The sequence below is a fragment of the Mustela nigripes genome, chromosome 14 (genome assembly GCF_022355385.1).
Source record: "Mustela nigripes isolate SB6536 chromosome 14, MUSNIG.SB6536, whole genome shotgun sequence".
NCBI classification, from domain to species: Eukaryota; Metazoa; Chordata; class Mammalia; order Carnivora; family Mustelidae; genus Mustela; species Mustela nigripes.
The window spans coordinates 99,603,199-99,630,051 of NC_081570.1; the positions used below are offsets into that span (position 1 = coordinate 99,603,199).

Consider the following 26,853-nt stretch of genomic DNA (forward strand, 5'->3'; position numbering starts at 1 on the left):
AGGGGCAGCCCAGACTGGACACACAGGGCGGTACCGGAGGCGTGGAAGGCCCAGAAGCCGGGCCCAGGCTACGGGTATGAGCAGCATCTGCAGGCTGGCTGGGACCTGCCAGCAGGGGCATGGTGCAGACTTGTCCTTTGAGTGGCTTCACACTGCAAAGCGAGACTAGGTCAGCGGGGTGCTGGGATCGCCGTGAATGGCACCCGCCTTCCCCTGGGGTGGTCTAGACAGGGCGGCTATAGGAGGTGGGGGAGAGCAGAAGGTAGCGGGCGGGGAGAAAAGGGAGGAGGAGTTAGGGAGTGGAGAGAGAAAGAGGAGGAGGAGTCAGGGGTGTGTCGAGGAGAGGGATTACAAAGGCCGCTCCCGCACCGACGCACTCCCTGGCCCCCACCACGCGATGGCCGGTAGGGCCCGCTGTCCTCGGCACCGGGAGAAGCGCAGGGGCGGCGGGAAGGGCTGGGGCAGGAGAAAGCGGGTGTGGCCGGAGCACAGAAATGGGGAATACGGGAGGGCGGGGGGGAGGAGACGGCGCCCGGTTGGAGCGACGCCCTGGGGGCAGAGGGGGCGGGGCGAGGGCGGGGCGGAGGACGCGCACCGCTCCCACCTGCGCCGCAGCCTCCAGCCTCCCGCGCGTCCGCCCCGCCTCGGAGTTGCCTCCCACTTACTGGTATTTTCTCCCTGCGTTCAGTGGAATGGTGGAATGTTTTCACCCTTTCCTTCCTGGAGCTGGGCCTGAGGCCGACTGTCTCCGCGAGAATGAAATGCTATTGTTCTCTCGCCTCTGCCTGGGTTTGGGATTTGAGGATGGAGAAGATGCATCCTCTCATAATTAATTAATGTAGGTGTCTGTCACTGTGGTCACAACTGGCCCCAGGCAGAGCAGAGACGGGGAAATCTGGCCCAAGGGAAGGGAAATAATAACCACAACCTAGATGGGCCGCCTCCTTCTCCAACTACTAAGTGATGGACGCAGCCCGCAGTGGTCAGTCCTCTCTTAGGCCCCCACGGTGCCACCAACCACCTACTTAGCACTCGGGGTTTTTTTGCCTTTTTTTTTTTTTTTTAATTTTATTTATTGGGCTCTCTGCTCAGCAGGGAACCTGCTTCCCCTTCTCTCTTTGCCTGCCTCTCTGCCTACCTATGATTTCTCTCTGTCAAATTAAAAAAAAAAATCTAAAAGACTTTATTTGACAGAGAGACAGAGAGAGAGGGAACACAAGCAGAGGGAGAGGAAGAAGCAGGCTTTTTTTTTTTTTTTAAGATTTTATTTATTTGACAGAGAGAGATCACAAGTAGGCAGAGAGGCAGGCGGAGAGGGGAGGAAGCAGATTCCCTGCCAAGCGGAGAGCCGGATGCGGGACTCTATCCCAGCACCCTGAGATCATGACCTGAGCCGAAGGCAGAGGCTTAACCCACTGAGCCACCCAGGCGCCCCAAGAAGCAGGCTTCTTGATGAGCAGGCAGCCTGATGAAAGATTGGATACCAGGACCCTGAGATCAGGACATGAGCTGAAGGCAGATGCTTAAGGACTGAGCCACCCAGGTGCCCCTACTAAGCACTTGTTATGTTGCTCCACTTAACCTCCAGAGGCACTCCCAAATCAGCTAGTATTAGCCCCATTTTACAGATCAAAAAACTGCAATTCAAGGAAGTTAGGTAACTTGCCTCCAGTCACACAGCCAGCAGCAGGAAAAGCTCACATTTGAACCCTGATCTCTCATCGACTTTGCAATGTTTTCCTGTGTACCAGGCAGTCCCTCCTGATTCTTTTGTGTTCCAACAATTCATTTCCTCCTCACCCTCTCCTTCTCTCTATCCCATCCCCAGCCCTGCCTTACTGCCTTTTCTACCTGACTTCTCCATTATAATGTGTCCTATGAGAAGGGTCTGAGACTTGTTCACACTGAAGTTTCAGTGACTAATAACAGCCTGAAGTGTTTTCCTTCTCCTCCCTCCTCAAGTTTTGCCTGGGTGGCTCAGTCATGAAGTATCTGCCTCCGGCTCAGGTCATGATCCCAGGCTGCTGGGATGGAGCCCTGCATTGGGCCCCCTGCTCATGGAAGGCCTGCTTCTCTCTCTCCCTCTCCCCCTGCTTGTGTTCCCTCTCTCTCTGTCAAATAAATAAATAACATAAAATCTTAGAGGGGGGAAAAAAAAGATTTGACTTTTAAGTAGAATCCAGTCCTCAAGTTCGAAGACAGGTTCTTAAGGAAAAATTGATCTAAGTGACAGCCAGGAATGTGGGGCAGTACTGTAGGGGCAGCTGGCCCTGCAGGTGCCCATGCAAGACATAGGCAAGCCTCATTCCATCTGTGGCCACAGCTTTAGGACGTGGGTCTGGGAAAGATGAGTGACTTGAACCTTAGCTGAGAACCTGCTGCATGCCTAGCATGTTCTGCCATGCACGTCACCAATGTTAGCCCGTGATTCCTCCAAGCTGCCCGAGAGATGGTTCCTACTCACCCTTCTCACAGACAAGAAAACCTGGGTCTCCAAGAGGAAACAACGTGCCTGAGAAAGTGCTGCAAGTGAGCTGAGTTGGAATTCAACCCCATTCATTCATTAGGTGTATCTGTGTTATTTTGCTGTGTGTGAGCATACGGAGAAGAGATATAATCCTTCTCTCACCTACTTCCGCTCCCCAAGCAGGCGACTAGATATGAAGTGATTAGTACAATAAGGTGGCGTATGATAGTCTGATAGTCACTCTGTGGGGCGCTGTGGATGGGTCATAAACGCTAACTAGGAGGTCAGTCCTACCTAGGGGCACGTGGTGGGGAAGGGCAAGGAAGCCAGGGAAAAAAAGAAAGTCTTCTTGAAAGAGAGGTAGGGAGCCAGGCCTTTTTCCTCCCTGGAACTGGTGTTGCCTTCAGAACCTCTGTGGCCTGGGGGAGGGGCGCACCTAGGCCTCAAAGGGCTCCTCTTTAAATGTCCCTTGACTCCCCTGCTTTGGGCCACCTGACTTCACTGCAGTGCTCCGAGGATTATTAGATAACTAGGAAGTGCCTTATACTTCTGGTGGATTGGGGCAGCCTAAATGTACAGGAATCATCTTTATTTTTTTTTTGCTTTTCCAGTTCAACAGAGGATGATTTTAAAATATGCTTGACTTGGAGAACAAGGATTTGGGAAAAAAAAAAAATGTGGGAGCTGGAGGTAAAAATGGAAAATAGATGAAACCTCAAGTATTTCCAAGGTGTCTTTCTCTGTGTTTCTGTTTTGCAGGTTTTAAAAGCAGAATTAAAGTGTCAAGCAGAGGGAAATTTCTCTGATGCAGCATTTACATAAGAAACACGTTCAGAAAAAGAGGCTGTGATTCTGAAGGTGTCCTTATTATACTGCACTAAAAATCTCCCTTGGGATCGGAGGAGGTTTAAATTAGTCCGGGAGAGGAGAAAATCATATCCCCCCTTTTCAATTGGCAGATCTCTCCCCAAACCGAAAAATTTCCCGGAAGAGATGGCCACACTGTGTTCAGGAGCAGACAAAGCCCTCTTTGTGTAAGGGCTCCACCTTCTCGAGCCCTGGGTGAAATTCCCTGGCTCCTCCCAGATCCGTTTAACAAGTCCTGACATTGCCGACATTGCCCTTGGTCATCATGGGCCCCAGCATAGCTCTCAAGGAGGCCCTTGTTAGTGGCTGTGTATTTTGCTCTGGAAATGCATCCACAGGCTATTTAGTTGACTTAGGAAATCAAAGTCAGTGGGAGTAGTGCAAAATGTCATGCACTTTCACAAGCCCATGTTATGTATGTATGTGTATATGTGTATATATTCTCTCCAACACCTACTAGATATTTGCTTGCTAAACTGAGTAGAATTTCACATACAAGAGTAATGCTGTGTACACAGTGTTCTGATCACCTACTGCTACATAGCAAACTCCCCTAAGCTTGGTGACCTAAGCAGCAACCATCTGATTATGTATTGTGATTTTGTAAAACAGGAATGAGGCAGGGCTCAGTTGGGTGATTCTCCTCCAGGTGGCATCAGCTGGGATCACAGGTGGCGATCAGCTAGTGATGAGGCTGATCTAGAGGGTCCAAGACAATTTTATTCACATGGTACCTTGGCAGGGATGGCTATCGGGGCATGTAGACAGAAGGCCCCTCCACGTCGTCTCTCCAGCAAGATGGCAGGACATCTTACATAACAGCTCAAGTGTCCAACCCCAAGTGTGCATAAAGCCAAGATGGACAGGACCTAGTGAAGGCCTTCCTTTGGACCCCCAACCTTCTGAATTTCTTCCTCACCCTCTTTCCCCTTACATTACCCCGGTCTGCTTCAGACACCCATTTACTGTGCCCAGAACTGCCACAGTGTCACTGCTGCTGCAGTGAAGTCACCACGTGGCCCAGAAACACAGGGAGAGGAAACAGACCTCACCTCTCCATGGGAAGAGGACCAAAGAGCTTGTGTCCATCTCTGCCCCAGTGGCCAATGACAGTACCAGCAGACTCAACTTTCTAGGAATAATGGTAGACTACATGGAAACATCAAATCTGAAATTTGGAAGGCATCTTAAAGATCCTCTCATTCAACCTTCTAATTTTACAGAGAAGTGAGGCTAGGAAATATCCAACAACCTGGGTCACAAGCCCTGATTGCAAAGGCAAGCCTCAACCGCAGGTGTTCCAGTCCCAGATTCAGGAAGAGATGTACTGCGTGCCTACTAGGTTCACAGAGCAGCCCTTCCACTGGTGGGAGAGGGGCGGAAGTTCAGGGTTACACAGTTGTGGGTGTCCAAGAGTTTGTAATTCAGCAGAGGGGAGGAGCCCAGAAAGGTAGGTAGCATAAGAAAATAAGATTTGTAAAGAACGTACCATGAACATCTACAGGATAAATCTCATTTGGCAAGGGGGTTTGGGAAGGGATTTCTGAAGACCTGGATTGATACGAGCCTTTAAGGATGGGTGAAACTTTGGACTGCTGTGATAGGATAGCCCCAGGGTCTTCCCGCCAGAGCACATCATGAATGAAAGGAGCCAGAACAGCCATGGATGAGGGTGAGTGTTGCATCGTCCCCGGCTCCGACCCAACCACCCTGGAGAGCCAGAGCGCACACTGTTCACGTGGACGTCTAGCCCTGCAACCAGCCTATAGCAGTTAGCTCAGGTGTTTTACAGCAAACTGTAAGCAGGGTTTGCTTTCTGCTCTTGGCCAGCTGTTCTCAATGCTGACTGCATATGAACATCTCTGCAGGTGTCTTTAGAATATCCAGATGCCTGGATCCTACCTAAATGAAAAAGTTAGATTCTCTGGGAGGAGACCCAGGAATTGATTTTTTTTTAAATCACTTTCTAGGTGATTTTATTTTATTTTTAAGATTGTATTGATTTGTCAGCACAAACACAAGGAGGTGGAGTGGCAGTTTGTCCCCTGAGCAGGAAGCCCGACGTGGGACTCCATCCCAGGACCCTGGGATGATGACCTGAGCCAAAGGCTTAACTGACTGAGCCACTCAGGAGTCCCACACCAGGTGATTTTAATGTCCTGGAGCCATATTCCCCAAACAGTAGTGCACATCAGGGTCACATGGAGGGCTTATCAAAACACAGATTACTGGCTCCCGCCCCCAGTGTTTCTGTTTTAGAATCCAGAAAACCAAAAATTCTGGGAAGGGGGCTCAAGGATTAGCATCTCTAATGCATTCCCACGTGCTGGCCATGTCGCTAGTCCCTGGAGCACACTCTGAGGACCACTGGTCCAGACAACTGATCTACCCAGTTACACACTGAATCCACCCCTTCAGAAATGCTATCATAGGAGACAGAACTCAGGGGGCACCTGGGTGGCTCAGTCGGTTGAGTGTCTGCCTTTAGCTCAGATCATGATAACAGTGTTCTGGGATCAAGCCAGGAGTCAGGCTCCCTGCTCAGTGGGGAGTCTGCTTCTCCCTCTTCCTCCCCTGTGCTCATGAGCTCTCTCTCTCTGTCTCTCCTTCCCTTTCTCTCTCTAATAAAAAAACAAATGAGTAATCTTAAAAAGAAAAGAAAAAAGAGAACTCAGGTTGCAGACTGTATAGAAAGCCCTGCTGAGCCAAGCGTGGTCCACCCCTGGGCTGGCACTGCCAGCACCTGGGAGCTTGTTAGAAAACATAGACTCTCAAGCCGCAGCCCAGACTCCACGATTAGAATCTCTTAACGAGATTGCCCAGCTGATTTGGAGGCGCAGTAGTTTGACAAGCTCTGCTCTTGAGCTAAGTTCTGAACATTAATTCCTCATGGACACTTAAACCTTGATACTGTCACAAGAGGAGAAGAGATGTTCAGGCACGGCAGATATAATGACTTAACTACGAGGGGGCAGTGGCACATGGGTAGCACTAAAATTGCAGAGCTTTCTAACATAGAAACGATGAATTGGAAAATAGCAACTAGGTAACAAAATTCAACAGGCCTTGTGTACATGTTTTGTTCTGTTCCGTAGACTTTTGCCATTTACTAAGCATTTTTATCACGTGGTTGGTTCTACATCTATTTAAAAATGCTGAAACAGCCAACTCAAGCACAATGGAAACTCTAGCTACTTAACTATCAGGAGGACCCCTCCTACCAGTGGGTAGCCCCAGGCCATTGGCATGGCATTTGGCCTAGTTCCAGACAGGATGAAGCAGCTGTTTTGAAATCAGGTATTGTTTACCTCTGTCACACTGCTTTGATGCCCACTCAAAACTGAGTGGTTCCAACTGCCTCTCAGTTTACTGCCTCGGGGTTTTCTTCCTCTTCACCATGTAGAGAGTAAGGATCCATTCAGCAAAACCCATTTCTCCCACTGGGTTTGGAATTCCGTCTTATTATCAAGTGTCTTGCTCTAAACCAGCTACATTTGCGCATTGCCATTAGCAAGATAATGAAAGTCTTCCTAATCTATCCCAGTTTGCAGAACTCTTGCCTTATCTTTTTACCCAATTAGATCAATTTAATCCTACTCAGTGGAGGGTTGGATGAAGCAGAGTTTAGGCTACCACCCTGCCTCATTTCCAGTTGGGTCCTTCCATCTCCTTTTGCCAATCTCTTGATTTGTTGGATTGTTCCAGAACCTGAAGTGTGGTCTTTCATAGAAAAGAAAATCACCTGGGGAGGTCACCTCAGGTCTACTTATTAGGGCAGGTATGTACTAAATGCCACACTGGCAAATCTCCAAACAGATAGCTCCTTGTGGAAATTCTTGCTATTTGCACCAGATGCTGTATTTTTCTCTTTTATATTCTATATACTCATTTTTTAATGTATTTATTTTGTTGTTATTTGTATTTTTCTATTTTTAATAACAACCACAACAAAAACCCACTATTGTCTTGGGATGAGAAATTTGGGCTCATATGAAAGAAGAAAATTACATTAATGCCTGATACAATAATCAGTTTTCTTGTCAAGGTACAGGTGGTTATACTATGGTTAGACACAGTTACCAAAATGATTCTACAGTTCTTTTAACTGTGTATATTATCTTGTGGCAGGAAAGGAGAGGGTGAATTATGCTAGGTAGGTTTCTTTGTGGTGCCTATAGGTGTGGCCAGCTTTGAGAAAAACAGCGTACAAAATGAGCGGCTGTGAACTTGATCCATGAGGAAGGAATTATCTGCCTTGTAAAAAGAATTTGCCACAAGGAATATGAAGGGCCTAGGACTTGGGGAATCTAAGAGATGGAGCTCCTTTGAAGGAAGCTGGCTGGCTGGGTCTCTCAGGATGACAATACAGAGATCCCCAGTATACTGTACAGAATCTGTTTCTTGGCCTTGCAGATCAGAATCTCAGTCTGGAAATACAGAGTTGACAGGGCTGTGGGACTGACTACGACTAATCTAACTCATAAAAGCCCAAAGTATAACTTAGTTGCCTATTTGTCGGCTTACTGTGGGATCTCCCCTTTCCATTAATTCATCAAATTTTACTGAGTGCTTGTTACAGGTAGGTTCAAATTCCCTACCCTCGTGCTGCATACATTCTAGGGGGAGAGATATATGATACACAAGCACGTATATAGTATGTCAGGTGGTAATATGTGCTGCAAGAAAATTAAAGTAGCTTTAAGTGGAAGAGAAAGTGTTGGGATGGAAGTGAGTGTAGGGGTTTGTTCCTGTTTCATTTAGGGATGTCAGGGAAAGCCTTTTCTGAGTAGGAGACCTTTGAGCAGAAAGCTGAAGCAACTAGACCCAGAGATTTCTGCAAGAGGGGGTACCCCTGGCAGAGTCACAGCAAGCGTAAAGGTGAGCACGTACTTGTTGTGTTCAGGGAACTGCCAGGAGGCTGGAGGCCTGCAGAGAAGTAGGGGACAGGGGGTGACATCAGAGAAGTGTCCAGGCCCAGATCCCCTGCAAGCCTTTGTAAGGATTTTACTTTGCTCTAAGTGGGATTTGGAGCTGAAGGATGACATAATCTGATTTACATTTTAATGGCATAGCTCTGGCTGACTCTGGTGAAAATTGGTGGGGGGGGGGGCGCAGGAGGCAAGTGAAGAAGTGAGGAGACTAGTTAAGATGCTTCTGTAACAGTGGAGGCAGGAAATGAGAATGGCTTGGACCAGAGTCCATTACAGCAGAGGCTGTCATCAGGGGTCAGATGGATACATTTTGAAATGTATCTGGATACATTTTGAAAGAGACCGGCTGGTATTTGCTGATGGTTTGCCGCTGTTGTGTGAGAGCAGAGAGCAGAAGCAAGGATGATTCCGAGCTTTTGGCCTGAGGAACTGGGGAGCAAAATCTCCATTTGCTGTGGGCAGGAGGAAAAGCCTAGTGCACGTGCATGCCGTCATGCTGGGGAAGAAGGAGCAGCCCAGTTTGGGAGATGTTAATTTGACGCACCCGTTATATATCTGGAGCTGCTTGCTTGCCACGGATGCTTGTGTCTGGGATTCAGTGGAGAGATCCAGGCTGGAGATAGAAATTTGGGAGTCACAGCATGGAGGTGGCATTTCAAATCCCAACACCAGCTGATACTCCGCAAGCGAGAATGTGCATACGGGCCTGAGCTCTAGGACTCTCCAGCCCTCGGAGGTCAGGAAAGGAAGAGCACTCTGCAGAAGAGACTGAGAAGGAACAGCCAGAGAGGAGGGAGGGGATCCAAGTGACATCAGTGGCCGGAAGCCAAGGGAGGGGGCTCTGAGGGCGGAGTGAGAAGCCGTGTCAGATGCTGCTAACGAGCTGAGTAGCGTGGAAACAGACATGACTCCCGGAATCAGGACCAGGAAGTCATGGCTAACCTTGACAGCTTCAGTGGAGAGGGGGCAACCAGAGTGGGGTTGGAGGGGGTTCAAGGAAGAAGGAAAGACAGGAAGTGAGGGGGGCAGGTAGAGAGATGCCAAGAGTTCTCCTATAAAGGGAAATAGAATTGAGTTCGCGACTGAGGAGGGATTGGGGTCAAGGGAGTTTTTGTGTTTGTTTTGTTTTGCTTTAGGATGGAAAATATCAGAGGCCGCCTGGGTGGCTGAGTGGGTTAAGTGTCCTTCTTCAGCTTGGGTCATGATCTTAGGGTCCTGGGATCGAGTCCCTCATCAGGCTCCTTGCTCCGTGGGGAGCCTGCTTCTCCCTCTCTCTCTGCCTGCTGCCGCACTCCCCCCACGCCCCGCTTGTGCGCTTGCTTGCGCTCTCTCTGTCAAATAAATAAAATCTTTTTGAAAGAAAAGAAAATATTAGAGGAAGTTAGCTGATGAGGGGTACGTGTTTTGGAGTGATGTCCCTTGGCTGTGTGAGAGGAGCTAAGGTCCAAGGCACAGATGTAGAGTCGGCCTGAAATCAGAGCAGGGCAGTTCATCCAGAAGGGAAGCCAAAGGCTATAATGTTGGTTGTGATGGAGGTAGCTGGTTATCTTCCATTCTCACTGAAGTAGTCAGCAGGGTGTCAGCTGAGACGGAGGAGCAGGTAGGGCGACGTGCACGATGTCTGAGGAGAAAGAAGAGCCCAGGGGTGTGTATAGGGCAGTAAGCTGGTCCCCAATCTGGAGCAGGGGTTCGCAGAGTGTGATCCCCGGCAGGACGCACAGCATCACCAGGGTCACCCGGAGCTCATCAGAGATGCACCTTCTCAGCCCCGCCCCACCCAGGCCTCCTGGGTCAGGAACTCTGGCGCCAAGCTGGGCAGTCTGTGCTCTGAGAAGCCCCCGGGGGACTCAGATGCACACTTGCATCCAAGAAGCACTGGGGCAGGAATAAATAAAGTCGTGTGTTGCCAGGCAGCGGTAAGAGCCTTCTTGAGGTTAGCGGTCATGAATTTAGAGTGAAGCCGGTCAGCACAATGCCTCTGAGCCCAGGCCGGTAATGCCTTCCTCCTTCCAGCGACTCCACTAGGATTGGACATGGTGCCTGTTCTTGCTAATGCTGCAGGTGGAAAAGTCTGCAGGGAAGGGCTTCTGGCAGAGACTCCCTCAGTCTTAAAAAATAACTCAAGGAAGACACAATCTCTTTTTGCTTCAGGGTTTCATGGTGCAAGTATGTGGCAGCTGTGTTCTGACCCAGGAAAAGGGCCTGAGGACCAGTCCAAGAGGCGAGGAGGGCAGAGTGGAAGGGAAGGAGCCAGCTTGCTGCCGATGCTATACAGAGCTTCCCCATCTCTGGACTGACTGGCTGCTGTGGAAGGTACCAGACTCGGGCCCTGTTTCCCCATCCTTATCTGTAAAGTGAGAAAACTGGTCATAACCACCATCTCCCATGACAGTTCTAGAGAGTAAGGGAAGACCACACTTTTGAAAATAGCTTGAAAATTATAAGACACTACACAACTGTCAATTACAAATGTAATTTTCATTAGTATTTGGTTGGAATTAGACACATTGGGTTCGTACACACTTTTTTTTTTTAAAGATTTTATTTATTCATTTGACAGACAGAGATCACAAGTAGGCAGAGAGGCAGGCAGAGAGAGAGAGGAGGAAGCAGGCTCCCTGCCAAGCAGAGAGCCCGATGCAGGGCTCGATCCCAGGACCCTGGGATCATGACCTGAGCCGAAAGCAGAGGCTTTAACCCACTGAGCCACCCAGGCGCCCTTCGTACACACTTTTTTAAAAACTAAGCGACAGTGACAGTGAAGGCCACGGTGCTCTAGGGGCCTCCTCAGAGTGCTCCCACCTCAAGCCGTCTGTCCTAGTGGGAGTGCTCTGTCTCAGCATACCAGTCGGCCTCCCTCACTGTGCCGCCGCTCACCAGGGTCCCCTGCAGCTCAGCTGGACAAAACAGGCCCAGAAAGCAGGGGCAGAAGAGCGAATTCCACAGCCCAGAACACTGCAGCTCCTCACCACTTTGCCATTTCCCACCTGTGGGGAGTGGTAGAGGGAGAAGCAGACTCCCCACTAAGCAGGGAGCCCGATGCAGGGCTCCATCCCAGGACCCTGGGATCATGACCTGAGTCAAAGACAGACCTTAACCACTGAGCCACTCGGGCGCCCCAGAGGAACCTCTTTTACTTCTTCGGTTACCCTTGAAGCTCACTTTCAATGCTCAAGTTAGCCCTACCCATTACCTTTGGGCTCAGCTCACAGATCCCACTGGACAAGCGCCTGTGTGTGTGTGCAGAGCATGGCAAGGAGCAGAGCTCCTCAGCCTGTCTGACTTTCAATGGTAGACTTTCTCCCTCACACTAGGCTGGGGGCTGCACTAGTTCTGCGCCAGACCGGTCAACCCTGAGGTTGCTGGCATATTGAAAGTTATTTTATGATTTACTGCTTTGTTACTGCTCCGTGCTTGGTGCTGACTGTTGCTGGCTCTGGCTCTGCCCGCTGTGAAGAGCCTATGACCAAAGGTGGCATCGGGAGAGACTTGGCGAGTTTCCCTGGGGAAAGACACACTTTACATCTGTGTGCGGCAGGGAGAGCGGTAAGAGGGAGAGACCAGATTGCAGGCAGGACCCACAGTAAAATCTTAATAATGAAACAATAAAACAATCCACTAAAGGAACAGGGGACGCAGCCATCAACAGAGGGTGGGTGACCCATGGACTGTTGGAGAGTTGGCACCAGGGACTTCGGACTCTTGTGACTAGATCTCCCCATACCTGTTTGCAAAGAGCCAGTCAGAACAGGCTGATGCAGGCCAGCACCTGGGTGTGAGAGCCAGCCCCTACCCCAAAGCACTCAAAGGGACCCCTTGGTATGCCTCAAGGGACCAGCTCCTTCTCCTGCAAAATTGTGCCCTCACTGAAATCACGAATGGCTAGGACCCCTGGTAGGGGCCACGTGACCTCAGACTGGAATCTGTCTACAAACCCAGGGTCTCAGAATGGATCTGGTGTTTCTGGGAACACAGAGAAACAGGCGTTTTACTTGTGTGCCCTTCTAGACCTTGGGCTTCACAAGAACGGAGCTGTACTGTTATTCATTGGTGTACCCTCAGAGACAAGCCCCAAGCTTGGCAAGAGTCTGTTTTCATTGAAAGTTTGTTGAATTAAAAACTTAGACCAGGGACCTGCCCAGGGTCTCCCCTGCAGATCTACTGCAACTGTGAAAGCGGCCACAGAGAATTATGTGCACAAAGGTGTGAGGTGATGTTCTGATAAAACTTTATTGTAGGGGTGTTGACACTTGAGTTTCATGTAATTGTCTTATGTCATAAAATATTATTTTGATTTTCCCCCCCACCATTTAAAAATATAAAAGCCATCCTTCACTTGTTGGCTGCACAAAAACAGGTAGCCGGCCAGATGTGGCCCGCGGGTGGTCATTTACTGACCGTGGTCTAACATAGCAAAAAAGGCCCACTTCCTCATTCCAGTGGGAGTCTCTGAACAGCCATTGGGATGGGTGTGGCTCAGGAGTTGGATCACCCACACCCCGTCCCCCCCTCCCATGGATCTATCTAGCCTGTCCATTGCTCTGAATACCAGCGTGAGGGGTGGGCAGTCTCCAGGCTGCCGTGTTAATTACAGATACACTCTGGGGACTGCCGATTCTCAGTGAGAATTAGATGTGTGGCCAGACTCTCCATGACTTGAGCCTGATTTCTCTTTCTGCACTCCCACCCATCATCAGTGCCTTGAGGTCAGGGTGGGAGACCATAATTACAGGGACACCAAGAGAGAGTCTTGGTAGCAAAGAAAGATAACGGTGGTCAAGAAAGCAATTTCTGGGATACCAGGGTGGCTCGAATGGTTAAACATCTGCCTTTGGCTCAGGTCATGATCTCCAGGTCCTGGGATCCAGCCCTGTGCCAGGCTCCCAGGCAGTGGGGAGTCTCTTTCTCCCTCTGCTCCTCCCTCTGCGTGTCCTCTCTCTCTCAGATGAGTAAATACAATCTTTCGAAACATTTTAAAAAATTTAAACAAGAAAGTAATTTCTAATGTTAACAATGCTTTCTCTGGAAGCTTTACATTTGGGGCAGCATTGTAATTGGTCAGGCTCTTTCCAGGTGTGTTAGTTCATTTATTTCTTACAAACTCATAAGGTGTAACTCACCTCCCCAAGGAAGCTAGAGTGCAGAGAGCTTAGGGAATTCACTTACTGTCACGCGCTGTCTGTGCAACAGAGCCGAGACTCACTTTATCTGTCCATTTATTCCATAAGCCAGTTTTGAGGGTAGTAAATGTCACATGATGTGCTGGGCAGGAGGAATATAAAGGTGAATAAGACTTGGCTTTTGTCCTCAGGGTATACCCATCCTGGTTCTCAAGCCGCCTGATCCCTGACTCCCCTGGCACTCTCCGTAAGGATGAGTTTCAGAGCCAGCTTTCGTGGATTATATCCTGATCTACAGTCAGGGCTAACACCCCATGGGACACACGCCATCGGCCGAGCGCCCTGCCTCACCTCTGCCTGCTCACAATAGTGCCGGGTCTAGAAAAGATGGACTCCAGGCCTCTGAGGATGCTCCTTCTGTCCAGAGGATGTGCCCTCATGGGGGTCAATTCCAGAATAGGATCTAGTGGCAGGGCCTGTTGGGGAGCCCCAGGGAATCGCCAGGTCCACCTGTGCACATTTGAATCTCTCATTCTGGAGGTAGAATTGCCGGGAAAGTTTCTCAAGCTGAGTTGGAATTTGGCACCGCTTTGTAGTACACTAGTACTGTAGTAAAGCTCACGATTTTTCCTGAGAAGACCCAGATTATGTGACCCTGAGCAAGTCACCTAACCTCTCTGAATTTCCATTTCTGCATCTTAGGAGACAAGAAAGACCTGACCTGTTTACCCCACTGGGTGCAAACATTCTAAAGAACGGGCTAGGGGAGGCGTGGGAGCACCCTCGCCGGCATGCATCCTTCCCACTCTAGGTCTGCCTTTGGCCTTGACCAGTCATGGCCTGGTGTGCAACGTCCTAGGTCAAGTATAGCGGGATTTTGTCCCTGGATGTCGGCATCACCTTTTGAGAAGAACCAAGGGGTGTTCCAAAGCACGGGATGTCCAGACATCAGGCAAGATGAAGACAAGCCTCGGTTTTCTTCCTGCAGCCAGGCAGTGTGTTTGATGCGAACTCCCTGCAGAGGAGCACACAGGAAAGGAAATTCACGTTACATTACTCATCATGTCATGGCACCCCCGTTCCCAGCGCATTCTGTTGATAAGTGATATTTGGGGGCCACTTTCTGGCCTTTAGGTTAGCTTGTCATGTGTCCTTTTTTTGTTTTCCAGGTAAATTCTTGCTGGCCTCCCTGCACAATTTGTGTTTGCCATCGGGTAAGTTCCATCCGGTGGGATCTACCTTTGGGGCTCTGTGGGTCCGCCTCCTCTTCCTACCCCGGACCCAGCGGAGGCTCCGCCCACCATCTCCTGATTGGCTCTGCTTGCTCATCCCTCTACCCCACCCCTCCACAGCCAGTCCTGGCTAGGCCGTTTTCTTTCTAGTTGGGGGGCTTCTGTCTCGTTTCTATGGTTTCTTACCTCAGATGTGGTTTTTATTTTAATACTTAAATTTTAATAGTTGATTGCCCCAAATGGGCTATAGAATTATTTATTTGCTCTGATGAATCTGTCTTCTGATCTAAGATATTAAATCCCTCTCTGTTTTGGGATTTACAGCCTCGCTGCTCTAGGTTCACAAAGCTTTTCCATTAAAGGTCTCTCTCCTCTGCCAATATTTATTGCTAGAGTCACTGTTTGCCCAGAAGCTACTGTCTGCGGCATCTTCTGGGAAATGAAATTTATGTCTCCTGGCACTGATGGGGGTGACGTCATTGAGGCACTGTTTACATCACCAGGTGGCATAGCCCTGAGCGGGTCTCTAATGGATGGCAGAGGTGGGAGTGGGGAGGAACAGAGTGGGTTTACGTAAACAAACATACGTACCTCTTCCTTGCCCTTCCTTCCCTGCACCTTCCGACCCACTGCTTGTATTGACAGTATCATTGCATAGTTATAAAATCTATTAAAATTGACACCACCTCTAAAAATTTGTATCGAGGGGCTGGGGTCCACAGTGGTGGAGGCGTAGGCAGGGAAGGGTTGCCCAGCTTTTGTGTGGAGGGTGTGCGCTCAAAAGGCAATAACCGCACCTTCCCTTTGTAGCAAGTCACCCCTACATAAGCGCGTGACCCTCTGTTGACAGGTGAGCTAAGGGATGGAGACTCAGAGTCTTGCTAGTCCGAACTGGGATTCCAGCCTAGCTTTTCTGATTTTTCTGACCCAGGGTTCTGTTTCCATGATCCCCTGGTTTGATGGCATGTGCTTGGTGAGGGGTGAGGGCAGCTGTCGGCGCCAGCCCCTCCCCCACCTGCCCTACATGAAAGCACCCCCCACCGCAGGCTCCGAAGCAAGCTGGCCTGGAAGAGAGACAGAAAATGCCTGAGCAGCAGTTCGCCCCCTCTCTTCTCTCTTTCCCTAGTTAGCCAGCCTTCTCCTACCACACTGTGTCTATTTTCTCCAGCGAGTGTTGGTGCCTTTGCCACTTGCTCACCCCCCATTCACTCCTCAACCTACTGCACTCATCTCTCCTCCCCCTCCCCGCTTCACCTGAATTGACCAGTGAGCTCCCAGCTTAATGGACAGCTTTGGGCCTGGGGCTGACTTCCCTGGCACCGGAGGAAGACAGTGGCAGGCAGGGGGACCAGTTCTCAGAAGGTCCCCACACTTGGTTTAGTGCTCCACCGTTGCTGCCTTGAAATTCTTCATGTATTTTTTGAACAGGGATTCTAGATTCCCATTTTGTAAAAGGCCCCACAAATTGCACCGCTGATCCCGCTGGGTCTTTTAGAAATGTAACTTCTGTATCAGACATCATCCGTGGTCTACCCAACGTGCATTCTCCCTCTGTTCCTCCAACAGATTTCCATTCTTTTCAGCCACCTTTGGAGACCCCTTGATTTCAGGGAGAGGCCATTCTTCAGCTACAGTGAATGAATGTGATTGACTAAGGCAGTGATGGAATCTTAAGACTTTGGGTACAGAATTGATCTAAAGGTGACTCCATGACCTAGAGAGGAACGGGGAGGGGTAAGTAAAAGCTTGTTCTGGGAAAGCTTTAGTGTCCCTAAGAAAAAAGGACAGACTCAGCTGGCTCACTTTATTCTTTTGCCCATCCTCCCTCCTTCTGGTGGGGGTATGGATGCAATCCCTGGAGGTGCAGCAGCCATCTTGTGACAGGAGAAGGAAATCCAGCATGCTGCCAATAGCAGAGAGAAAGAAAAGCACTGGGCCATTGCTGAGGCACTGCCCCTCTGAACTTCCAACCATGCACCAAACAGACAAAACAATAACATCAAAACCCTTATCTTCTAAGTCATTGCTGTGATGTTTTTCTTTTCTACATCAAATTGGCTGTTTTGTACCTGCGCTGACTTCCACTACTCTGCATAATTTGACACAATGTTGTCTGTTCTCTCCACTTAACACATTCTTCCTTTGGCAGTCATGGTACCGTGTCCCCGGATTTTCTTCTCATTTCTCATATTCCTCTCCTCGGGTCAGTCCTTGATGGTGGAGTCTAATAGGACTTGGTGGTTCATTCTTTTATTTGTTGTGAGGTATTTACTGGGCACTGTTGTGTGTCAGGCTTTATATGAAGCTTGGCAGGTTCAGCCCTGCAGACAGACAATGACGCCCCTGCTCTCAAGCAGCTTACACTGGGGTCCTGGGCACTGCCCCAGCCATTGTCCACACGCCTCCTGGGCAACCTTGCTCACCTCCTTGGCATCTGCACGTGCCACTGTCTCATTCCCATGCAGGACTTCACATTGACTTATCTAATTAAGCCACAGTCCACAGATGCCCCTAGAAAGGAGAGAAGAGGCTGACCTGCCTGCCGTTTGGTGAGTCAGTCATGAAGTTGTCTCTACTCCACACTCCCAGCCAAGATATGAAGAGAAGACATGAAAGAGCTGGCTACCTTTTCTCCTACCTAAGCTCCAACTTTCTTTTTCTGCAACACTCACACATGTTGGGAGGTTCTAAAGTAGCAAATTCCCCTGACAGAATCCTGCCATATGTGGGGATTCTCTCTTTTCTTCTTTTTTAAAATTTCTTATTTCTCTTTTTAAATTTTTGCTTGAAGTACGGTTGAGTGGGGCATTTTCTTTTATTTCCTAGCAAACGTACTGAAAGTTCCCATCAGGTTTAACAGTTCCTGCACTGTTACTCCTGCCTGACCCTCACTCACTCACGACCTGGGCCAGAAAACGGTGAGAGAGGAAGTAGGAAGTGAAAATGTGTCAAAATCCCCCCAGACCACTCGTGAGGGAAGACTGCTGCTATTGATACTGACATTTTTTGAAAGTGTGGTTTATTTGGGAAAAGCTCAAAATGACAAAGCTTCAAATAAAATGGCAACCCATTAATTCCATTTGTGATTCTGCCCGGGGTTTGGCCTAATTGCTGTAATTCGAATGACTGAAAAAATGGTCTCATAGATGTGCTTATTGTTTGTTTATGATAACAAAAAATCGAGAACAACTTTTCTTACTGTTACCCATGTAATTCACTACCTTCTTACATTAGAGGAGAAATACTACATGATCATCTCAAGAGATGCTGAAAAAGCACTTGCTTTCAAATTCAGTGACTGTTCCTAATAAATATTTTTAGTAAGCCAGGAGTAAAAGGAAGGTCCCTCATTTATAAAGAGTGTATTTTTATTGATTTATTTAAGATTTATTTATTTATTTGACAGACAGAGATCACAAGTAGGCAGAGAGGCAGGTAGAAAGAGAGAGAGGAGGAAGCAGGCTCCCCGCTGAGCAGAGGGATGCGGGGCTCAATCCCAGGACCCTGGGATCATGACCTGAGCCGAAGGCAGAGGCTTTAACCCATTGAGCCACCCAGGCGCCCAGAAAGGGCATATTTTTAAAAAAAACACATTGCACATAATACTGAACAAGGAAACAACAAGCCCTCGCATCAGAGTTTGGTAAAACAGTCTACAGATGATGAGCTGGGACTCTAGTTAGGTGAGTGATGAACTTGACTGAAGTGCAGACATTCAGAGCATGCCAACACACACGGTAATCAAGTAAACAGAATATCTTAATACAAAGTGATAAAAAATTAAAATTAATGTAAAAACACCTTGAAGAACAAAATATCTAAAATTTACAAATATTAAATATAGTCAGGATCCGTATTTTTTCCCAGTTTTTTTTCTTTTTGCCTCTAATATGGCCCTTTAATATTCATTAAAGTGTTGTCTTGATTACTGAACTTTCTGGTTCCTCCCCAAATTTTATGCCCAAGACAAGTGCTTCACCTCATCCTGGGGTTTGCTGATATGGAAATGAGCTTCCCTGTGGTCCCCTGTGGGGGTTCGTGTAGCACAGTAACCCATCAGTAGAGCTTGGTTGTCTTTGACATGACCTCCCTTCTCTTGCTCACCCGTTACCCCTCAATCTAACATCTGAAGAGGGCCTAGAGTATGGGTTTCTTTTTAACAAATATTTAATGGGCTCCTTCCGTGTGTCAGCACTAGAAGTCCAAGGATTTACACATTCCCAGCCTCGTGGAGCTTGCAGTTGGTTGATGGCGAACAACAATTCAACAAGCAGTAACAATGAAGGATAGAAGGGGCTGTGGTGGGACAGGGGCGCCAGGGGGATTAGGAGAGCCCAGGTTGCTAAGTCAGAGACGGTGAGGTCCCATCCTCAGCCTGAAGCTCAATTAGGAGCTGAGGAGGGGGAGGGGCTAAGGAGAAAGATAAGGCTCTGAGAGATAACTTTATGCAAAGGGCTATTTGAGACTATGACAGAATGACAGTCAAGCTAGAGCTCTCAAAAGAGGAGTGTGGTGTAGAGAGAGAAAAACTAGAGAGGGAGACAGAGGGCAGGTTGTGAAGGACATTGTAAACCACATTGAAGAGTTGGGGATTAACCCTCAGAGTGATGAGGAGCCTTCGAAGCGGGAGAATGCGTGGGTTGAGTTCATGTTTCAGGAAGACCATTCCAGCTGTGTAGTGAAGAATGCAGGAAGGTAAAACGACATCCAGAAGACCTGTTAGGATGTTAAGGCAGCTCCTATGGACTGAATGTTTGTGTCGTTTCCGTGCCTCCCCTAGCCAAATTCATATGTTGAAACCCAACCCCCAGTGTGATGGGGTTTGGAGGTGGGACCTGTGGGAAGTGATTACGTCATGAGGGTGGAGGCCTCGTGAGTAAGATTAGTGCCCTTATAAAATAGGCCAGAGAGCTCCCTGGTCCCTTCTACCGAGTCAGGACACTGTGAAAAGGCATCTACCTCTGAACCATGAAGCAGGCTCTCACCAGACACTCAATCTGTCAGCACCTTGATCCACGACTCCCCGGCCTCCAGAACTGTGAGGAAACATTTGGGTCGTTTATCAACCACCCAGTCTGTGGTATTTTCTCGATAGCAGCCCAGATGGGTTAAGTTAGTAATGTAGGGGAGACGTGTTAGTGGTCTGATTAGGGTGGGAGCCGGGGTTGACGCTTTTGTGCAAGGTCAAGTAGGTCTAATCAGCAGGACTTGGTGATTGGGTGTGAGAGGTGACGGGCAATCAAGATTACATCCGGGTTTGTGACTTGTGCACTAGTTTTTGTTTTTGTTTTTTAATAGCACAGTCTTAGCATCCAGCAACCGTGATGAACTTTCTTTCTAGTTCTAAAAGGTAACTCTAGATTTTCTATGGAGACAGTTAACACGGGCTGCAGTTAGGGGTCATTTGGTCCTTAACCTTCCTGTATATCGATACTGTAGCAGGGGAAGTTCAGAGAGATTTCATAGAGGGGATTAGGTGCCTCCAAGACTATTAGGAAAATGGGATTTTAGTGGAAGTCAGAAGAAGCTGTTAGCTTTTGGGTTCACCACTGCAGCTGTGTTCCTACAGTTAAGAAGTTGTTTCCAGCAGGATCAGGAAACTGCAGAAAACCTCCACTGATGATCACTGATGATCTGTAGGATAGCAGTGAAGAGGACAGCTGCAGGGTGCCTTGAGGATTTTGTTAAATCCTTGTTTCAGCCAAAGCCCAAGCACCCATAAGCTGCTGCCAGAAGCAGACCAACACTGTGTGCTTCCCAGGCCCTTCCATCTCCAAATCTTAAGCAAGAGTGTCTCACTGGCTGACGAATTGTGTCCAGAGCCCTGGACAGAGAGGAGCATGAGATGGCTAGTTCTCAGGCTTCTGGTCCCTGTAATAAAGGACCCAGATGGTAGAAATGAAAGCTGGTTGCAAAGAAAAGCCAAGGAAAACCAATAGCCAGCACAGTTTTGCCTTAATTGGCTAGCCTATGCTTCTGTATGTAAGGCAACCCAAAACACTTTCAAAACAAGCTGGACTCCCTTGAGTCCTTTACCCAGCCTTCTCCCCTACATACGCTGTAATCCAGAAGATATTTTCCAAACATATTTCCATGCCTTTGCACATGTCCTGCTACTCAAAGGTTGCTTTTCCTCTGCTTGTGAAGATTCTTCCCATTCCTCTGCCAGTTAATGCTCTCCATGTCCCATACCTGCAACAGGCAGGATTGACCTGGATCTCGCAGTACTTTCTCTGTACCTGGTTCACCGTTCTATTAGGGCAACTTGTCCCAGTGAATTTCAGTGTTTAGTCAAGGTACCCATCTCTTCCAGTAGACATAAGCATCCCAGATAAGAGACCAAGGACCCACTACAGTGCTTGGAACGTAAAGGGTGCTCATTAAAGATTTATGAAATGTATGAAGGACTGTTTCTACCAGGTCACTCAGGGTATGCACCTGAAGTTAAATGAAGAGCAGCCACCTTCAGAAACAGGTAGGCCACTCACTCCTGAAAAGGTGTCTAAACAGTGTTAGAATCTTGGAAGGATGAAAAGTGTTTATAAATTGTTTTTTAATGCTAGCTCCAAATAAATTCTTTTTATTTTATTTATTTATTTGAGAGAGAGAGAGAGAGAGAGAGAGAAATAGCGGGAGTGGGTAGGGGAGGGTGGAGGGGGAGAAGCAGACCCCCCTTGGAGTGGGGAGCCTGCCACGGGGCTTGACCGAGGACCCTGGGATCATGACCTGAGCTGAAGACAGATGCTTAACTGACTGAGCCACCCAAGTTCCCCTAAGTTCTAAATTCTTATTTCCTATTAATGTTGACTTTTCCGGGTCTTTTCCAAGCTTTTTCCATCTGTCCTTGCTTCTGAAGGTTGGAGTGCTGTTTCCCATTAAAATACAATTCCCATGCCACATTCTGGTTGCTCCATCACATCAAATTAATGTAATGATGACTTAAGCTGCTAGGGAAATGTGGGCCATTACATGTTGCTGACAGCAAACCCTCACAGTGACATTGCAGCAGGGACAGAGAATATCTTAATAAAAATAAAAATCTTAACAAAAATCAGAGAGCTCTAAGGTTTCCTGTGTCCTTAGAGAGCCAGTCCTTTTGTAACACAGAAATGGAGATTGAGAATTTCCCGTGATTCCTTAGCACGATGAAAAATTGGTTAGCGAGCTCATCTCTTCCTTCTTCAGGTGGGGGAACCTCTAACGCGAGACCTCTGAGACTTCCCAGGACCCAGTACAGTGTTACATGCAAAATAAGCAATTAACCAAATGTTCTTAAATGCGTGCATGGGTGTCCTGTTTTTTAAATCCCTCAAAGCCGATATTGCTTGGTTCCCTAAAGGACATGTACCCCAGGTGACCCAGAAAGTCTTTGTTTTCCTTTGTAGCAGACACAGTAGACTGGTTGACTCAGCATCCATTTCTAACCTCATTTCTTTCATCCACTTTGCTTCTAAAGCCCAGGGAAGTGAAGTACTTTCTTGGCCACCCTCCCTTGGAAGTGACCAGGTGACAGTTTTGAAGTAAGTGAGATGTCAACAGAATCCTGTAGGAGTTTTCTGTGAACATTTTGCTTTCCTGATGGAAGGGGCAAAGGAGGTACGTACCTTCCTTGCTCCTTTTCTGTCTGGAGGGTGATGGTGTTGGCTGCACTGACATCAGCCTGCTTGGGTCTGTGGGGAAAGGCCAAGAGAATGTCAGAGATGTTGGCCGACATGTGGAGAAGCCAGACCACCACCAGCACCATCTACCTCCTGGCGTCTCCTTCTGCAAGAGCCACAAACCCTTCTTTGTTTAAACCACTGAGTTTCTACTCCTTGCTTCTAAGTGCTTTTCTGATATTTGCCCTAAACCAGCTGCAGAGTCTGGTGAAACAGGAGGGACAGGTCTGACGGATGTGACCATTACCCTTCGTGTACTTTGTAAGTTCATTTTACGAAGTCGCCATGTCACAAAAAAGAGGTTGTTGCAAGGAATATCTAAAATTTGAAAACAAGGGAAACCCAAAGCAGTTGCTAGTCTTACCTTGGCCTCGTCAGTCAACATAGTATTGTTTTAGCTGCATAACATTGAGAGATTCCTAATTCACACACATGAGATGTTGTGAATGTACAAGGGTGTTCACCCTGCAATTTCAGGTCAGAAAGTTTTTTTTTTTTTTAATTATTTATTTATTTATTTTAATTTTTAATTTTTAATTTTTTATAAACATTTATTTTTATCCCCAGGGGTACAGGTCTGTGAATCACCAGGTTTACACACTTCACAGCACTCACCAAAGCATATACCCTCCCCAATGTCCATAATCCCACCCTCTTCTCCCAACCCCCCTCCCCCCAGCAACCCTCAGTTTGTTTTGTGAGATTAAGAGTCACTTATGGTTTGTCTCCCTCCCAATCCCATCTTGTTTCATTTATTCTTCTCCTACCCACTTAAGCCCCCATGTTGCATCACCACTTCGTCATATCAGGGAGATCATATGATAGTTGTCTTTCTCTGCTTGACTTATTTCGCTAAGCATGATACGCTCTAGTTCCATCCATGTTGTCGCAAATGGCAAGATTTCATTTCTTTTGGTGGCTTCATAGTATTCCATTATGTATATATACCACATCTTCTTTATCCATTCATCTGTTGATGGACATTTAGGTTCTTTCCATAGTTTGGCTATTGTGGACATTGCTGCTATAAACATTTGGGTGCACGTGCCCCTTTAAATCACTACGTTTGTATCTTTAGGGTAAATACCCAGTAGTGCAATTGCTGGGTCATAGGGCAGTTCTATTTTCAACATTTTGAGGAACCTCCATGCTGTTTTCCAGAGTGGCTGCACCAGCTTGCATTCCCACCAACAGTGTAGGAGGGTTCCCCTTTCTCCGCATCCTCGCCAGCATCTATCATTTTCAGGTCAGAAAGTTTGAAAGAAGAGCATGACAATTACCCTCAACATTGATTCAATACCAGCCTGTGAGACCTACTCTCCTTCCTCAAGTGGAGAATGTCCAGTGTGGAGGGAGGGAGTCGGTGAACAGTTTCTTCAACCAAGGAAATCTTCATTGCTCAAGGAAACATCTAATGTGGTGAGAAACAGTCCAGATTCTGGAGGCACACTTTGTGAGTTCAAATCCTGAGACTACCCCTTGCTGGCTGAGTGCCTCTGTTTTGGTGTCTTCTGCTTGTAAAAATGGGCACATTTAATGGTACCTACCTTGGAAGGTTGTGGGTGGCTTACACCTGTCCATACAGGTGAGGCTCCAGAATAATGCTAGACACATGATGACAACAATTGTTAGCAACGGTGAGATGTCCAATGATGTCCCAGCTGCTCCATCGCCTCTCTCTGTTAGATATTTACTAAAAAATGTAAAATAGACAAGCCTACTTTGCTTGAAACATTGAATACTCCTCTCAGGTTCAGTGTCTTTGCTGATCAGTTCCCTAGGATTAACCCAGAATCTTCATCTTGCCAAGGTAAACTCATTCAGCCTTTAAAAGGAAGGAAGAGAAGCATTCGGATCCTACTATAGATGCTGAAACTGTAATGTGCAGTGATCATCGCCCAGCAACCTTTGTCCAGTTGCTATTTTAAGACTAATTACTGTACTGTGATCTTACAAGGTGCTGGGCAAATCTATATTTCAGCTGGCATTTAATTTCTTAGGCCCATGCATGCTATAGTTGATACTCATGTGTCTGATTTTATGTAAATAGACACAGGAAGGCCTGCATTTAAAAAAAAACAAAACCCAAACTATAATAATACAGAAGGGACCTGCACAGAGCCATGACATTCTGAATCAACCAACATTTACAAAATATTTATGGCAGGAACTATATACATAGAAGCATGTACAGCTAGAAGCCCAATTTAAAGATGCCAGTTGTTTCCAGTATATAAACATTTGGTGTGTGAAATATTTAACTGTGATTTTTTTTAATCAAGGAATTTTTAATTGTAAAACAAAATTCTAACTGAATTTCAGTTAGATATCTGTAGGCTTCTAATGTATCCCTACATGATTGTAGATGTCAGTTTAACAGTCATCTAAATTATCCCCAAGGTCCCTTCTGAAATTTGGAATTTTGCGTTACAGAGATTAAAGCACGAGACTTTACCCAGCACTTCCTGTTTTGGTCATTCATCTGGGGATGCTGGCTCTTTATTTTCTACAAGGTGAGTCTAGCCTTAAAACTTAGAGAATTATCTTACTTTAAGACATTTCATAGAAGGTAGTCGCATAGCATGGGACTAATGTAAATTAATTAGGATGGCTATGCCGACAAGTGATCATAAACTCAATTCAAAATGGCTTAACCTATTAGGTCAATTGCTATCTCACATATCATCAAGCATCGGACGGCAGCTCCTTGGTTAGTCACTTCAGTATCTCAACAGCCTCGTCAAGGACCAGGGGTTTTTCTGTACTTTCTGCTCAGCTGCCTTTGCCATGTCGGCCATTTTTCCTTGTGGCCTCAAGATGGCTGCCAGAGCTCCAGTGACCATATTTGTCCACAGCCATGTTCAGAGGTAGAAAGGAGATGGCTGTATTCTTTTCAGTTCTCTCAAAAGCTAAAAAACCTTTCCCAGAAGCATCCCCAGAAGAGTGAGCCTCCAATCTCATCAGTCAGAATTAAGTTACATGTTCTTTCTTAGGCCAGTTCCTAGCAAGGGGAATAAAATTACCATGATTCGTCAGTTTATCAAGACTGATGTGCTGGGTCTGGGAATAGGGCCAAAGTCAGGAGAGCCCATGGCCACACTGAGGAATGTGCGTGTTGGAAAGCAAACAACAAAGTGGGACTCTGAGTGGGAAATCAAGAGTGTCTGTAGAAGTCTGTGAAGGATGGCATCCTGAGGAGAACCAGAAACACTGTCTCCTGCCTGTGTGCTGTCTCCCCTCCCCAGGCTGGGTGGGAATGGGAGCAAAGACCCAGGAAGCAGTTAGGACAAGACAGCTACATTCTGCCTACACAGAGCCCCAAATTCCAATAGAATTGAAGATTCAATTGATCTGTTTCACACGGCTTTTAGAAGTTGTTACACTTGTGTTAACAATTTCATTTTGGTTTGTTGTGATACTGTTGTACGCGGGAGACAGGTGTTAGGAGCATAAGAAGTGTGAGCCAAACAGCTTTTCCTTTTATGATGTTTTGTTTCATGTTTTGCTATCATGGAAACATTTATAAATCTGCTCCAATTATGGACCCCCTCCACAGAAAAAAGTGCACACAAGTCACTTTCATGCAAATTTTACAAATAATTTTAGGATAGATTCACTGATGCCCTGTCACTCATTCATGGGCTCCAAATTATAGCCTTATGATATCACTGATTGGTATGGGGGGGGGGCATTTAGTGTGAGGAAATAAGCAAAACAGAAGAGTAAAATTGGGAAGTCTGATGGACTTTTGTTAGCTATGTGGCCTTATTTGTATCTTTTTTAAAACCTCAATTTGACCTCTACAAAATGGAACTACTGGAGTTATTTTCAAAACCAAGTGGATTATGTGTAAGATTGTTTTACATTAAATAGCACTTTACAAATGTTGGCTTAAAAACTTAATTGCCGATAAGTCCAAACAGCATGGTGGCTCTTGCTTCCCGATTGGAGTAACTGAATTCAAAATAGTGCATTCCGTGAGGTTTAAGGAGCAGACATTTTCTCCTCCAGAGGCAACGGTCATTTTCAAACTCACAGATTGAGCCCAGTACCATTTTCCAGCAGCTGGTTTGAAAAGAGGCATCAGCTGAAACATCCCTAAGGCACTGCCAAGCACTACTCCCTGCTGGTGAAGTCAGGACATACCAATCCTGAAAAAGGGAAAATGGAACAGTCTTCTAGATGCCCCTCCTCCACCTGCTAGTCCTACGCTAGCAGCCACCCCGGACTCCTCATTACCCATCACCAATGGCACCATCCCTGCCCTTCCTTGGTCCCCTGCTATGGACCCACTCCAAGCCCCTCCCACTCTTCCAGGCAGGAATGCCAAGTCCGGTTTTCTCACCATGGCACCCCTCTCCCATTCTTCACCGTAAATTCCCCATCCTTCCTTTCTCTCAGTGTGAGAGGCCAAACTTCCTCTCTTGTTTTTATAACATTCTTCCTTTCCATGCCCAACTGCCTTGGCAGCTGCTCCTGTACCGCTGAATGGCAAAATGCCCATCAGAGTTTTCCCAGGGATCGATGAACGAAGAGTTACAGAGAGTGGCAGACCGTTGGAGGCAAACAGAGCTGGCT

General features: G+C 47.4%; 1 long non-coding RNA gene across 4 annotated transcripts in view; it reads left to right on the plus strand.

The window, feature by feature from the left end:
- The first annotated feature begins 276 nt into the window (after positions 1 to 276).
- LOC132001350 (uncharacterized) overlaps positions 277 to 26,853 on the plus strand; it is a 30,213-nt gene continuing 3,636 nt past the window's right edge. For 2 of the 4 annotated variants that reach the window (XR_009399594.1, XR_009399593.1), the window contains exons 1-7: positions 277 to 404; positions 10,417 to 10,578; positions 14,555 to 14,599; positions 16,184 to 16,351; positions 22,074 to 22,213; positions 23,522 to 23,694; positions 24,709 to 24,788. This is a non-coding gene — a long non-coding RNA (uncharacterized LOC132001350). The remainder of the gene's footprint in view (positions 405 to 10,416; positions 10,579 to 14,554; positions 14,600 to 16,183; positions 16,352 to 22,073; positions 22,214 to 23,521; positions 23,695 to 24,708; positions 24,789 to 26,853) is intronic. The other 2 variants (XR_009399595.1, XR_009399596.1) reach the window with 2 other exon arrangements.